The 16,952-nt window shown below is 37.2% G+C and overlaps 1 protein-coding gene across 3 annotated transcripts in view; it reads right to left on the reverse strand.

The window, feature by feature from the left end:
* LOC110833019 (serine/threonine-protein kinase NIM1) overlaps positions 1-16,952 on the reverse strand; it is a 38,783-nt gene that overhangs the window by 7,951 nt on the left and 13,880 nt on the right. Inside the window, exon 1 of one of the 3 annotated variants that reach the window (XM_087354501.1) lies at positions 3,014-3,099. The exons of 1 other annotated variant lie outside the window; for it this stretch is intronic. The gene's annotated coding sequence lies outside the window, so the exon portion shown is untranslated. Of the gene's footprint in view, positions 1-3,013; positions 3,100-16,952 lie in introns of those variants that run through there. One more of the 3 variants, XM_022070584.2, reaches the window with a different exon arrangement.

A 16,952-nucleotide genomic window follows, 5' to 3' on the forward strand; every position in this document is an offset into this window, starting at 1 on the left:
CCGGGACCCCAGGATGACAAGGCCAGCGTTCTAACCGCTAGACCACCTCATCTTATTATTATTTAGTGTTCTGTCTGACGACAGGTCCATATGAACAGGATCCTTCCATCCTTTTCTCGGACTGGGACCTGTTCATATACGTTCTTGGCAGATGATCCAGAAGTGGTTTGCCATTGCCTTCTTCTGTGTGTGAATGGAGTAATTGTTGGGATGCCACGGAGAAACCGCGGAAGCCCCCGGAGGAAAACTCCGTGTTGCCTAGACCACGGCCTTGCCCAACACAAGTTATAAATTCGGGCACCGCCGGGAATCGAACCCGAGACCCCAGGATTACTAGCCCAGCGTTCTAACCGCTAGACCACCGTGGCTCTCTCAATACTTAGGAAAGCAAAAAAATCATCACAAGATGACAATCAACAAACGAAGTATTGATGAGTAATGATCATGAACGATTGGTTAGTCGAGATAAATCATGGATAAAGTTTTAAAGTTACGCGTTGGCATTTACCTTTTGAAGAAATATGATACTGGGAATCGACCCAGGGTCCTTGCGAATGAGTCCGATGAATTTCAACGACCCATCGCCCACCCTAGAACAGCTCAAATCCTGTTTCATGAAAACAAAAGTTCCCCTCGCATAAACCAGCAGACATCTGTTTTCCCTCAACTCCGAGAGGAAGTCTATACTGGAAGGCTTTACAGTTAAGTTATGTATGAAGCGTGATTATCAGAAGATGAAACCGAGGTTCGTGTAACGTATACAGGATGAGCACAGAGGAACCTATTTCGAGGCACGCACAGTTTTTGTCTGTTGGTCCACACGTAACACTTCCTTAATATTTTGCCCTGGGGTTGTTGACTCGTAATGATTCAGGGTCCGCGGAAGGGCACGCTACGTCATAAAATCTTAAACCAACTTCGTTGAAATCTGGTATCGGACGTCAGCACTAAGAGCTATTGAGCGTAATAATAACTTCTGCACTTTATCGGACGTAATCTATTGTGTACAAATACAAATTACACTTCATATACGCCAACTGTTAAGACATTATCTATTCTACATTCTCACACCAAAATAATAACATTTTTAATGGGACTAATCTCGAAAAATATCGTTTGAAACCAAATCACTTTATCGATAATTGAGGTATAATCCCGAACAATAAGTTTCGTGACTGAACCAAGTAACATTAGCACAAAGTTCAGGAATAATAAAGTCAGAGAGTCACACACGCAGAAGTACAATAGCAAATTAATCATTACGCCATTTTTTTTAAAAGTATATACACATATATTTTGAATGCCATGAGGGGACTACGACGGTAAGAGGAAAGACAGGTTCAAGGTCAGTCTGTGGGGGACAAAGGATACAAAAGTTTTCGTAACATTGATTTATTTCTAGATTATCTATTTTTATATGAAACGTTCTCTTTAACATTTCAGCACAAAAGTATTCTAACACATTTTCTTGCTCGTTTTTTTAATTAAACTAAACTTGTAAGAAAGTAGATTTGTTTGTAAATCTAAAAAAAAAATTTAAACTTTTTTTCAATACGTAAGATTTGTGTCTACATTAAAGCACGATTTACACAATGCGACAAGGCCATATCGTGAATAAGAAATGAAATCCCATGATAATCTACTTATCTTGTGTAAGTGTAGCATTATAATTCCTCTCATTCATAAAGAACTTACTGTTCCTAGCGATGTATACACATATTCAATAAATTAAATAAATACATTTCAATAAACTAAACCATTACATACGTCAGCATTGGCACTTAATGAATTAGCTAATCTAGTGTAAGTGTTCAAAATGACCACTGTTAGCTTAGTGGCGCAGCTGACAGCTGCGAACAGCTGACTGACAAGCGGCGACCAAATTTACAGTTGGTACGCCTGCGTAAGACCATTAAATTTCTTGTCGGAGCTCTGTTAGTGTTGATGGCTTTGTGTTGTACACCGCGTCCTCCAAGCAACCCCACAAGAAAAAGTTTTGTGGGCTACTCAACAGATCCTCAACGTCCCATCCATCTCACGTTCTTCTGAACTGATTATCTAATCTGTACTTCGCGCTGAAGAATTCTCAGGGATTTGATGCTGATTTGTTCCATTCCTGGAGGGGTTTTACCCCAGCCATCATCCGACCTAGTTGAAGCCGAAGATCGTCTGAATATTATTTATGAATTCAGTCCGTACCGCGAAGAAAACACTACACCTCACCATTACGAAAATCAGCTGGTTAACCCTTTGAAGCCGAAGCTCGTCTTCATAATATTTACGAATCCAGACCGTACCGCGAAGAAAACACTTCACTTAACCATTAGAAGTCGAATCAGGCGGTACCACATAAGATTTAACAAAAGAACATCCCGGTCAAAGCCTTAAACCACCATCACTATCGATGCAACATTACGTGACCTTGAGAAGTTTGTTTTATAAATATTGTAATATTTAATGTAACATGAGTAGTGGCATAGGAGTATTTAGTTATTAAAAATCAATATTGTTTTCACAGTCATGACACAGAACCAAATTAAGGTTGCCTCCGGAAAAAGACAAATAATCTGTATCTGTGTGATTAATTATTTACGTGTGGATACTCGCGTTATGTTCGCACTAATAACCTGCTGATCAATAATGGCGACTTTCACAAAACTCGATAGAGCGAGAGATACCTGACGCCAATGAAAAACCTCAACACGATTAAAACTGAGGTTTTTTTTAAAAAAAATTCTATTGCCCTAACTGATGATATTTTTTTTATTTTACGTAGATATGTTGACTCATAGAATATTAATTATACATGATATTGTTCTTCATCATTGCTTTATGTTGATAGCAATGCTATCTCTTACATTTTGCTTAAAATATGTCAAATTTTGTATCGTTCTCTACTTTGACAGTCTTACAGATTCTATTATATCATTCCATGTTCTTCTTATTGAGATATTTAGAAAGGAGTTTCTTTTGAATTGTTCTGGGTTGGGTGTGGAGAGCAGATGTTACTTACGTTTTTGTTGAAAGAGAACCACGACTTGTATTGAAGCAGACTGAATTGCTACTGAAAAATGGGGCGACAATGCAAGTGGACACAAGGTATTTACAGACATGCGCATTAGATGGCACTGGGGTGCTATCGAAGAGATTCAGAACGATATCAAACACTCGGCATTTCCTATTAATAAGGACACGTTCCTAAGAGACTCTTTTATAACAGTTTCGAAAAGATATATCAAACAATTTCTGAGATGATAACACGCAGACAATCGGGAAAGCAGAAGGTCTTTTCCGATTTTAAAACATTACTTGTAACCTTTTGGAATTCTTTATAGCTCATCTGTCTACATAGGTAAATATGAAAAAATGTAGAAGCAAGTTTATTGTACTGATAGCATAGAATGACCAATCAAAGTTGACGAGAATAAACCACTTTTGTGTTTAAAATCAATACACTTTATTACAGCGTTACATTTCCAAATCGAAATTAACACTGAAAACAGAACATTTATAAAACTTTTTTTTTTTTTACGAATTGCATTAAACATAAAAACACCTTCACGCCGCCAGATCCAACCATACGCTTCGCCACAGTCTCATTTGCAATTTCTTGCTACCAGAAAAGAACGTAACAATTAGTGTTATCAGTTATTCTGGTTGAGAATTATGAGTCCCTTATTCCACTTTTACTGATAATCAAACCAAACTCTTGCCACAGGTCTATAACGTTTAATTTACAAGCTAGCTTATCATCTTCCGCGTGTTTTAGCCGCAGTTAATGTTCAGTGTATTTTTCCGGTCTGCTATCTTTAGATTACGAAGCAGTCAGACTAATGCATATTCTTGCATCGTTCTTATAATCACAACTTCCTGCGGTGACAGAATCTTCCTGAGGTTTGCACGCTGGTTATGTATTAATATGGATGTAACGGCTTAACAACGTGTAGAACATGACTTTCAGTTTGAGAATAAAATTGTGACACAAACACATTTCTAACAGATTGCTAAATGTAATAACAGACAGGTTTAACCCTTTGAAGACTAAGAAGAAATTATAGGGCCATCTTATAGTTATAAGGTTCCCAGGCAATGCCCGCTGGTCATTGTGGTAAGAGTGAGCACGATAGTGTGATAAGAGTTAGACAGCGGAAAATGTATTTATTAATTAATGCTGAAGTTATAATTTGAAAAAAAGGTAATTTAGTGGCTTCCAATGTGCGGGGATAAATTTTAAATGTAAGATTTGAGGTTCTCACAGCGGTGAGTATGAATATTTCCGTCTTCTGGGTTGTTGATTCATCGCCCTGATGACGGAGGCAGTATGACCTCTGAAACGTTGGTAAACATCTACCAGACTACACAGCGCAACAACCCAGAAGACAGAAATCTTCATCGCCCTGATGATGGAGGCAGTATGACCTCTGAAACGTTGGTTAACATCGACCAGACAACACAGCGCAACAACCCAGAAGACGGAAATCTTCATACTCTGATGACGGAGGCAGTATGACCTCTGAAACGTTGGTAAACATCGACCAGACTACACAGCGCTACAACCCAGAAGACGGAAATCTTCATACTCTGATGACGGAGGCAGTATGACCTCTGAAACGTTGGTTAACATCGACCAGACTACACAACGCAACAACCCAGAAGACGGAAATCTTCATACTCTGATGACGGAGGCAGTATGACCTCTGAAACGTTGGTTAACATCGACCAGACTACACAGCGCAACAACCCAGAAGACAACCATCTTCAGACTCATCGCCCTGATGATGGAGGCAGTATGACCTCTGAAACGTTGGTTAACATCGACCAGACTACACAGCGCAACAACCCAGAAGACAGAAATCTTCATACTCTGATGACGGAGGCAGTATGACCTCTGAAACGTTGGTAAACATCGACCAGACTACACAGCGCTACAACCCAGAAGACGGAAATCTTCATACTCTGATGACGGAGGCAGTATGACCTCTGAAACGTTGGTTAACATCGACCAGACTACACAACGCAACAACCCAGAAGACGGAAATCTTCATACTCTGATGACGGAGGCAGTATGACCTCTGAAACGTTGGTAAACAACGACCAGACTACACAGCGCAACAACCCAGAAGACAGAAATCTTCATAAATTTTAAAGTTCTTAAATCGCAAGGACCGCGTAAGAGCCACGCAATAACAACTTGGAAACTTGGAATCACTCGTCTAAATAATATTTAAGAATTCATATCGTACCACACAGAAAACGTTTTTCACTATAAATATCAACTTGTTAATGCTGTTTAAGGGAATAATCGTTGTTTACAGTAAGAATCATACAAAATCTTAAATTTGACATGCTGAGTTCCTGAAACTATGACAAAAAATATACCACTGGGTTTACATAATTTGCAAAAACTGTGAAGTTTAGATTGCATATACGTCAAACAAATTACGATAAATCCGTACCAGTTACCTTTGTTCGCATCGACTATTGCGAATTCAAATATCTATTCATACGACTAACGATTCGTGTATGGCCATTGTATTCGCCGTGTCAGAACATGTTAAGTTAGGTTATGTCTAGCCAATATAATTCAACTTGCAATGAATGATTCGTTTTCCTTGTCTTCTGTCAAATATAGAATTTGAAGACAGCTGATCATCGTGATAAATATGAAGTCGGGGGGGGGGGATGAACCTTCCCCCAATCCCTGCGCGCCGTGTGTCATTCTTAATCAGATGTCTGACAATGGACAGTTAAGATTTAAAAGGGAAGAATTCTTCAACTATGAAACTACTAAGAAGAGAAATTTACATGCCAAAATTTAATTTATTTATGAATGACACTCCTGAAATTAATACCAAACATTTTTTTGATAAATATTTACTCAGCGTTTTTCGAAAAATTCTATTGCATATTTACAGTGAAGTCATGAAGGCCGTGAATTCTTCTAAAAAAATTTGTAGCTAACAAGAAAACCACGTTCGACAGTGGTACATTTCCTTTTTACACTTCAGGTAAACCCACATGACAAATTATTTTGAGCTCAAGAAGATTAAATGTTTTATCAACCCTCAGGAACGTATTGTACAAAGCAAAAGATTATTTATCTCAGATTTGATTTCTTGAATGTTTATTCTCTTGACGTGATTTTACTCCACACTCTACTTCCAGGAATTATTTGAGAAGTAAACTTCCCTCAATAAATGTGAAAGAATTCGGTTGAATGCCAACAAAATGTAGGCTGAATAATTTATTGTAGTACTGACAAAAGACAGATGGAAAGACGCAGACAGGAAATGACGAAAGGCAGGAAGTCTTAGACGTATCTTGATATATTTTCTGACCAAAGTCATGTCACAGCTCATGCTGTATGTATATTATTTAATTCCAAGAAAGTTCTATTATGCCTTGATGAATACAATCTAGAAAATGAGGTTTCTTTTTACCACCTTCAAAACTCGTCTACATTCGAAGGCCACTAAATCCTATTACTGGTAATATGAACAAGAAGGATCGATTCAATTTATACCGTTCGATATATCGACCTGACATATCGACGGACAATTTACTTTGAACTGGTTCTACTTTACGTGTGTATAGACGTCACACACGATTAAAGTTTTCAAAAGTTTTATATTTTCTACATAACCTTTCATTTAAAAAGACCTATAATTGTCAAATCATCTAAAAATTATGTTCCTTAATAAAGTTTTAACATAGGAACGTCTTACAGTTTTCATTTTTTTTTATAATTGTTGTCTGTTATATCCTCATTATGTCTGTATTTTTTACCCCAGTTCATAATTTCACAAATGTGTATAAAAAAATAAAATTACGATTATTACAGTCATTTTCGTCTACTGAAACGGTAACTGAACCAATATTAAAGTATTCCTTACTTGTGATGTGCATTATAGCACGTACTCGGAAATGATTATCCTCAATCTGATCAAATATTCATAGTATTCTCGAGAAAAATCCTAAAATGAATCAGAAATCAAGCCGTGAAGCGTTCAAAATGCATTTATTTATTCATCACACACTGTAACTCCCTTAGAACATGCCAATAATAAACTCAGACGCCAGGCAAAAAGTTAAAACACCGGAAGTAAACATCACAATCATATATCGATAACATCAGAGTTTCGAGTGTAATGCAGATATCTTCGAGACACAATCACGAACCTACCGACAATTTACTGAACTCAAAAAAGTCGTATGCAAATTTTACTGCACTGCAGTGATGGGGTGGAAATGTCTTTACTGCATGGAGGATAATGTCTGTACCTGAATTTATACGTTTGTGTTAAAAAATATAATACAAACGCACCTAATTAAGCGAGACAAACCTCTTCCATCTTAAATCTTAATTGCAGCTTATTCACGAACAGATCACTTCTCTTTCCTGACATCTGAAATTCATTTCAGACATCTCTCATAATAACCGGTTTTCCACTTAATCGAATAACATCGGAAGTATTCGTCAAAGTCCGGTTCATTATTATTAGAAACGGCTGAAGAATTAGAAAAATAAAGTACTTGAATTTGATTGGTTTGTTTAACTGGAGTCTCGGATTCGATTCCCGGCGGTGCCCGAATTTATAACTTGTGTTGGGCAAGGCCGTGGTCTAGGCAACACGGAGTTTTCCTCCGGTTTCTCCGTGGCATCCCATTCACACACAGAAGAAGGCAATGGCAAACCACTTCTGGATCATCTGCCAAGAACGTATATGAACAGGTCCCAGTCCGAGAAAAGGATGGAAGGATTCTGTTCATATGGACCTGTCGTCAGACAGAACACTAAATAATAATAAGATGAGGTGGTCTAGCGGTTAGAACGCTGGCCTTGTAATCCTGGGGTCTCGGGTTCGATTCCCGGCGGTGCCCGAATTTATAACTTGTGTTGGGCAAGGCCGTGGTCTAGGCAATACGGAGTTTTCCTCCGTGGCATCCCAACAATTACTCCATTCACACACAGAAGAAGGCAATGGCAAACCACTTCTGGATCATCTGCCAAGAACGTATATGAACAGGTCCCAGTCCGAGAAAAGGATGGAAGTATTTATTTACCACATGAAACCACATTTTATTAGAAGACAGCTGTCTTCAGACTCAAATCTTAGAAATTATATTAAATAATAATACACGCTATGACTCGTTTACAGAAAATTTTATTAAAATATGATAAGGTAACATTATTATAAATAAATCCAATGTGAAATTATGTTACTCGTCTCAACAGCTACCAACGTTAAAATATAGCGAACACATAAAACTTTATATATATATTAAATTTGGATTTAACATTCGTATTTTCCATTTGATACTCAACGGGAGATTTAACACCCATTGATCAACTATTATTAATATGAGGGACGGTAATAATATTCAGTCTCACTGTCATAAAGCGAGGTGGCCTTGTTCAATGATTCATCGCAGTTAAGCTTTAAAAGATAACCACCACTTCTGCATAGTCGATTCTGGTCACGTTTTAACTTTAAGTGGCTTTACCATTAAAGGCAATGAGGCATGGACACTCAACTGGTTCTGCGTGTTATATCCGGTTTTCTTATCAAAACTCCGATATTCTTGAGAATGAAATAACTCATTCAGATACCGCGAACCACAGATTTGCTACAATCATTAACCGGGATATTAAGGTTCAAAATTTGCTGATGCAATGGTGAAGATAATTTTTATACTAGAAAGAAACAGTAATTCTGTGCGTCCATTGATAAAGTTAAACCCAAATGTCACTTCCAGGTTTCCGGCAGGGATTTCACAAGCATAAGTGAGTCGATGTTATTGCTTTCATAGAAAAAACATTGTAGCGCTTGGCGGTGAGTAATGCAGTTCCTGTAGGGATCCGAGAAATGACAGCTGCGTTCAAATTTATCAATGAATATATTCTATTTAGATTTTTCATATTTTTGTTTCCTATATTGCAATTGAAAATCATGTTGAAATTCTTATATACGTATATTTCCTTTTTGAGAAAGCTCATGTCTAATTATATATTTATATATGCCTATAATATGTATCAGAATGTTAATATTTAAGAACGTCGACTTTCAGGAAGAATGTTTCAGCAAATTTTCTTACATCCAATGGACTAACCAAACGCTGAAGAATGACATTTGTATTATGTTAATTTATTTTCTAAAACACAAATGCCATAAAGAACAACATTTCGAGTCATAGAAAAAATATTATCGGGAAGGAAACGTATGCAGATACTACAGAGTGTGTGATGGTACCAAGGAACTTCACGTATAAGTAATTCAGAATCAAATTTAAATGTTTGTAAGATCTAATCTGAGATTATTCGAATATTAGTATACAAACAATTGAATCACGTGCAAATGTACGTATAGCGTGACAATTATAACTCGTTCGCCACGCTGTAAATTCACTGATTATGGCTGTCTTCTTGCATTGAATTTCTAGCGTCAATCAGTAAGTATTCACCTCGGAAGACCACAAGAAATAAAGACAAAAAACTTAAAAATTTGTTGAACAACACTTTGAGATATATTAAAATGTAAGCTCGGAGGAAAATGACAATTAGGAAGACCAAGAAGTAGACGGAGTACCTTTTACGGCAGCTTCGAAACGGATGAAGTCCCATACCGTCATTTAGGAAAAAAAAAATTCTGTTACGGTGATACTGAACGAGGATGTAGGTTGGTTGAACGTCAACCCCCGACGATGCAAAACTGGTCACGCCCGTTGCCATGACAACGGTTGTCACGGTAAACGCCGGCAGCGGACTCGATCTTTTCACGAAATGCGACAAACCGAATTAACGTAGCTCAGGTCTTGCACGTTTACTTAATTAAACACTGAGTTCATTCGTTCCTTTCTGAGTGGATTTCTTGCTAAATATATTTGAGCCTCGAACGGTTAGAAGACTATTAATAGAAGTGATCGTGGAGGGACCGAAATTAAATCCTAAACAGCTTGATAATAGTCTTTTTCCGTGTCGAGATTCAAACCCTCAGTCCCCCGAATACAGAGGGAAGAATACTATCCACTGAACCGCAGACGAATAACTTTGTTAAACCATGCTAAACCGTTAAGGACTCAGAAAATTGTGTAGTTAATTCACTATTTTCCCCATATCAGAACTGTGACCTAGCTATTCGCATGTCGGATTATAACAAATGTTTATTTTATGACTGGAAGAAAAATATTTTCCTCTGCTGAACTGCTTTAATTTATAAACTGTGGTCAGACAATACGATATTTTCTCCGTTTAATTCGCAAAAGAGTCTGTACAGCTTCGATCAGTGACTGACTACAGGATTCGACTCCCGGTAAGGGCAAAACAGTTTTTCTCACTCCACGGCTAGACCGATTCTAGAAGCCTACACAGCATCCTATTAAATGTATATCGAGGGCCTTTCATCAGGAGTAAAGCTGCCGTAATTATTATTATTAAGTGTTCTGTCTTACGACAGGTCCATTGCTCTGCCCAAAAAGAGCTCTCCAGTTGTCCCTATTCTCGGCTTCTCGTTTTAATTCCTGGAACTTCATCTTCTTCTGCCGTAATATGAACCTAATAATTCCTCTCCATCTAGTGCCGAGGCGCCGTGACCCCAAACCTCACTTCAGAAAAACATTTTGCATTTTGATCACTTACGAGTCTGTTAATATTACGTTCATGGACGCGGAAATAACTGTTGCATCGTTTTGTTGATTTTCTCACCTTTTTTGAATTACTTTCGAAATCATAAAAGACGCAAAATATCAACGTACTTGAGCTACGTCACAGAAAGAGAGGCATCTTATACACTACATAATAATTACAGTCGCCGTGAAGGTAGGCAACTTCTCCGACATGTGTGTAGAGCACGTACGCAGATCATCTACAAGCGTAGTTCTAAGCGTCTAAGGAATAACCACTGTCCAATAATATTTTAATTTAGAACACTAGCGGAAAATGTCTTATGAATTTCAATGAGGAATTATTTCGTATATTCATCCTTGACATTTTTCTGGTACACTATTTACTCCTTCAGTATTTTTATCTCATTTAAATGTCATAACCTGCCAATCGGTGTAAGCACTTGGAAAAACAGAGGATTCTGCTACTCAGAACATCCACGTTCAGTGCTTATACCAATGACCCACTTCGTATTAAGGGCGAAAAGTGTAGATGCCCTGATATCAGAGAATTCACAAGCTTTGTATGTTTACATTTGGGCGTGTTGAATTTGTTCTGATAAACTTTCAACTTAACGTCCTCAGAGGTTAAGGCACCACACTTTTATTTTCTTACTGATGTTATCTCCAGGCGTAAAACTAACAAACAAACTTTTCGTGTGTGAGGTAATCAAAGTTTCTTATTTACTGACACGAATTCTTATTCTGGCGTTCACGAAAACTTTGCGTTAGCCAATTTTCCTGCATCTGTTTTGAAATCTCCATTGGCAACTGTTATCAGTCGTTGTTTCTTCAAGGCACTAGAATGACGTCTTGAATTTCAACAGATAAAACAAAGAGTATGAGTTCCTTAAATCAGGCAAGTGAGATCAGTGAAAAGTAATAGTAGTCATGTCAAACACGTCTTAAACGAGATTTCGCCCATTCCAGATACCAGCAAATGATCGATTCGGAGTCGAAAAATAAAAAAAGTTGAAGTGAAATCCTTTCGGACGCCCCTTACAAAAACAAACTGCAAGACAATATAAAGACGAACACCGAAAAATGAGTTAAAAGGCGATTAAAATGTATAATAAAGGTTGATTTTACACAAATCTCGACTTCTGAATCCTGTAAGCGTAGCTGAGAGTGCATTTTGTGTGGAGAATGCTTCAGAAATTTTAAGGATGAACTCATGATGAATGTTCAGACATCAAAAATGGTAAGTAAAATGTAATATTTGCAACAACAAAAATAATAAACTTTAAAAATAAAAACCAACCATAGCAAATAGATAGTTTTATTTAATTTAAAAAAAAACAAAGAATGTCAAATATGACCAGAAAAGCTTAGTAAACAGCTTATATTTAAATATAAAATATTAATCCGTTATTTGCGTCTTTTAAAATGTCACTTTGATAAAATGGCCATCACGAACACACACTTACAAAAGCAACGACTTGCGATAAACTGCGAGTTGCCAACATCGTCCTCTGTATTTAGAAATTTAATGTCCTAGTATCCTTAATGGGTCCAGTGGCCGCGCGGTCTGAGGCGTGGGCCTTGTGTCACTTGGTCGCTGGGACCGTGGGTTCGAATCCCACTCAAGCCATGGATGTTTGTCCGCGTTTTTCTGTGTACAGGTAGAGGCCTTGCGGCGGGCCGATCCCTCGTCCAAGGAGTCCTACCGAATGTCTATAGATCAAGCCAACGTAAAGCTGGGACCCGCAGTGCTCAGGAACTTGAAGAACGGGTCGTTCCCAGTATCCTTAATTGGAAATATGTTCGTACCGTCAACGCAGCATATTTTAACCTGAAAAATAACTACTAATATTCGACCACCTTCTCAGATCACGTTGCGTTTGTCGTCAAGCAAATACTAGTTCAGTTTGAGCAGGGCTGTCCAAATTTCGTCTTTCCTCGGGCCAAGAATAGTTCTTCCCATTGGACCCAAGGGACAAGAAACCCTACTTGACATTATTTTTAAATCTGATAGCGAATTTTAGTTATCTTAAACAATATTTATCTAAAAATGGCAAATTAAAGGTAATGTGTAATCAAAAAAGTTTATTCAAATGTACAAAAAAAATTAATATAGATTTATGTATTATTTAAAATTTTCTCTTGTAACAGCTTGTATCTGACACAATTCTTACCTGAAAAACATACATTTTATGTCAGGGTCTTAAAGTCAATTACATAGTAAAACTTTCATGTAAAAATGAAGTCCATCGAAGATAAATTTCTTGCTTGCATTTCATAATTTTTTTATAAGATTTTTGTCTCGTTCTTCAAACATCGATCTGTTTGAAGACGTACCAAAAACAAATAAATGTAATGGAAACACGAAGGTTTTCACCTCGGTTGTGACTTAGACACAAAAAGCAGTCTCTCTAGAATCGATATATCGATTATTTGCGACCTTCGATACATTTTGAAACTCAAATGCCGCTAATATCCCCCAGCACGCGTGGTTATTCATTTGACCTGTAAGGAAACACACGAAAAGTTCCATTCACGAGTCCATATTTATTAAACTCTCTCATATGACAACTTTCCATTGGAAATTAGTCGAACTTATTTACCTCTCAACATTGTGGGAACTGCATAACGTCTTGGGAAAAGCATATCTGTAGGCTAAATTTCAAAACACATTTCCTGTCCTACACGTCAGCTTGTGTAACTGTAACGTCGAACGAAGCTCGGATATATCTTGCGACAAGAAACACGCGCGGTTTAAAATTGTAACCACAACGTAGAACCACAATACACATTATTACTTACGTACAGATTAAATTTTACTTTATATCGATTCTTATTCACTTGTAATAGTTGTCGCCGATAATTTGTAATGCAATTTCATACTTTATCTGAAATACTTGATGATTTTATAGTGATTAATCATAGTTCTTTGCGGTCGTGCGGGGTATAAATTGGATTGGATCACCATGTTTTTAAAACTAAACAGAATGCGTACAATGACGTAAGAGTAAGCTCTCCGAACACAGTACCGGCATTATTCCTGATCGATTCTGTTTAAAACACTTCCTCAAACCCGGATAACTTGGTACCAATTAAAACTCTAACTACGTGCTAAAGTGTCATAACACAAAACAGTTGACAAGACGTAGATTAAAATAATTCTTACAAGAAAAATAAACGTATTTGTATAAAATAGTGAATACTTTGTAAAATTTCGAATTTCATTTAGGCCTAATGCACTTTTAAATGTCAGAAAAACACAACAAAAAACTGCTTTCATTTACGTAAAACAATACAACGTGAGGTACCACCCAATTGACTCGTAAATGCGTACAGTTTTGCTGAAAAAAGGTTATGACCCTAAATGTCAATTACACTTCGTTTCCTCCAGCTGCTATTGGCAGCCACAGCTTAAACTTTCATGTGCCAGTCTGTGTAATTAAAATGTTATGATATATTTACGTCAGAAAACACCACAACACTCGTTAATCAACACCCACAAACAGCGTAAAATTTGAAAAGGTCACCTGTAATGCCCGACTTTTTTTTTACACACCTGAACTTTTATACTTTTCAAAAAAAATATCCAGATGTATTACGACAACTTTAAAATATTCCCAGAGTTTGTTTTGAATAAAATTATATATTATACAGTGATCAACTTACAACGCAGACTAGCTAGCTCACATAAATCTTTTATACACAACGTTTCACAGGAACTTACTGCCTTCATATATATTTCTTTAGGTAGTCTTAATAAATAACCGCCACGGTGGTCTAGCGGTTAGAACGCTGGCCTTGTAATCCTGGAGTCTCGGGTTCGATTCCCGGCGGTGCCCGAATTTATAACTTGTGTTGGGCAAGGCCGTGGTCTAGGCAACACGGAGTTTTCCTCCGTGGCATCCCAACAATTACTCCATTCACACACAGAAGAAGGCAATGGCAAACCACTTCTGGATCATCTGCCAAGAACGTATATGAACAGGTCCCAGTCCGAGAAAAGGATGGAAGGATCCTGTTCAAATGGACCTGTCGTCAGACAGAACACTAAATAAATAGTCTTAATAAAATCTCTGGTTTGGGGAAGGAAATACAGTGGATTCAGGTTAATTAGGACAGCCGCTTAATTGGGCCAAAGTGTTCTAGTCCCGATGTGTCCCAATTAACCGGAATCCACTGTACTCTGAATTTTTGGTATTCTGAATCATTGACCAGTCACGAAATTGAACCGGGAATCGATTTTTATACATTTGGAAAAAAAATTCTGAACTATTCGGCCTGTCACTTCAAGACACGCATACACGTATTTAAATATATAAATTCTTCCTTCAAAGAATACGATGTAAATTCTCTGTGTGCCTTTACTACAAATGATTAATAACGTATTGTGGGAACACACAGAATGGTAGTTGCAGAGCAAAGCGTGTACAAAGACTTTAATTAATTTATAGAGTCTTGAATAATTTAAGACTCTGTTCAGCCTGGTGAGGTTAACCTACATGCCGTGGATCATACAGGTAGTTATAAATCATGAAATTAATCAAGAGAAAAATTCCTTACAGCGGATTTTTCCACAAAATATTTACACAAATCCAGAATAAAAATAAGTTTTCACAGAAAAGTCCATGTTGTACGAATAAAAACGAAAATAGTAATCAGTCTATTCAACAAATGAATTTTGTAAATGTTTAAGAAACTAGTAAGACAAAGGAAAACAGACAAATAGTTTGTATTACGTGTCCCTACTTTATACACTGCCTATACTAAAATGTAACATGTAAAATCAAATACAATAACAAATCTAAAACTTCTTGACGATGGTGAAGAGTCAATTGAATAAAAATTTACTTGGATATTATCCATCGTCTAGTAAAATATAAAATATAAAACGTAAAACGACGTTTCGGAGATGGGACTCTATCTCCGTCTTCAGTTTCCTACACAGTTGGGCCCACTAGATAGAGCTAATCCCTATCTCCGGACCTTTCTTGGATATTATCCATCGTCTAGTAAATATAAAACGTAAAACGACGTTTCGGAGATGGGACTCTATCTCCGTCTTCAGGTTCCTACGCAGTTGGGCCCACTAGATAGAGCTAATCCCTATCTCGGGACCTTTCTTGGATATTATCCATCGTCTAGTAAATATAAAACGTAAAAACGACGTTTCGGAGATGGGACATATAAAAATTTTCTTGAATATTATCCATCGTCTAGTAAAATATAAAATATAAAACGTAAAACGACGTTTCGGAGATGGGACTCTATCTCCGTCTTCAGTTTCCTACACAGTTGGGCCCACTAGATAGAGCTAATCCCTATCTCCAAAACGTCGTTTTACGTTTTATATTTACTATACGATGAATAATATCCAAGTAAATTTTTATTCAATTCAAATACAATAAAATTAATTAAACCATACGACTAAGATCTCTTTGCAATGAAGTGAACTACGTGATAGGACATAAAAGTTAACTTTACCGACAAAATATAATAACGTCTGTCATTATATGGTGTAGTTAAGGAAGGAAAGGACAAATTTCGGAAGTGGTTAAAATCGCTGATAAGTCTCACGTTCATACCACAGACACGCAGTGGTCGTATTGGCGAGCAAAATTACTGCATGGTATAATAATTAATAAGGTAATTAAGTAGTGTTTGTGACGTTGGGCGTTAAAATTATGTTCCTGTTTGACTGTTCCTTTTTTATTTACTCCCCTTGTTCACGCGAGCTATTAATATATCGAGCTAGAGTAATAGATGAGACCCCCAGGCCATGCTCCTAATTACGTGCTGGCATTGTTTTCAATCACCCCGGGTAGCCATGCCCGATTCAAGGTTGAATTTGTTATGTTCGACCACAGGATTCATTTTATATGGTTCTGGGGGTTCAACGAGGTGGATTTTAAGTCCGCCGCTCACGTTTTATGGAAGACGTTTAAGTTCGGGACGTCTAATCAGTCACTGTTTACGTAGAACGGAAGTCGGATCCATCTCAGTTTTACAAAAAATCCTTAAATTACCCGAGACAACGCACATTTTAAATAACTAAGTGATGTATTAACCCCTCTTTGAAGCCGAAGCTCGTTTAAAGAATATTTAAGAATCGAGTCCTTACCGCAAAGAAAACTTCACACTTCACGATTAAAAATATCAAATGGTTAAAGCTGTTTAGTAAAAAATAATCTCTGTTTATTGTTTAAATCACACAAAATCCATGAATACAAAATACAAAGTTACTAATTGTTAAAGCAGTGGTATATATTGTTACCATGATGCTTTAGAAGTACTTACTTTGTCCGGAGATAGGGATTAGCTCTATCTAGTGGGCC

The sequence above is a fragment of the Zootermopsis nevadensis genome, unplaced genomic scaffold (genome assembly GCF_977971745.1).
Source record: "Zootermopsis nevadensis isolate Lab colony 2312 unplaced genomic scaffold, Znev_1.0 Znev_ptg000023l, whole genome shotgun sequence".
Taxonomy (NCBI): domain Eukaryota; kingdom Metazoa; phylum Arthropoda; class Insecta; order Blattodea; family Termopsidae; genus Zootermopsis; species Zootermopsis nevadensis.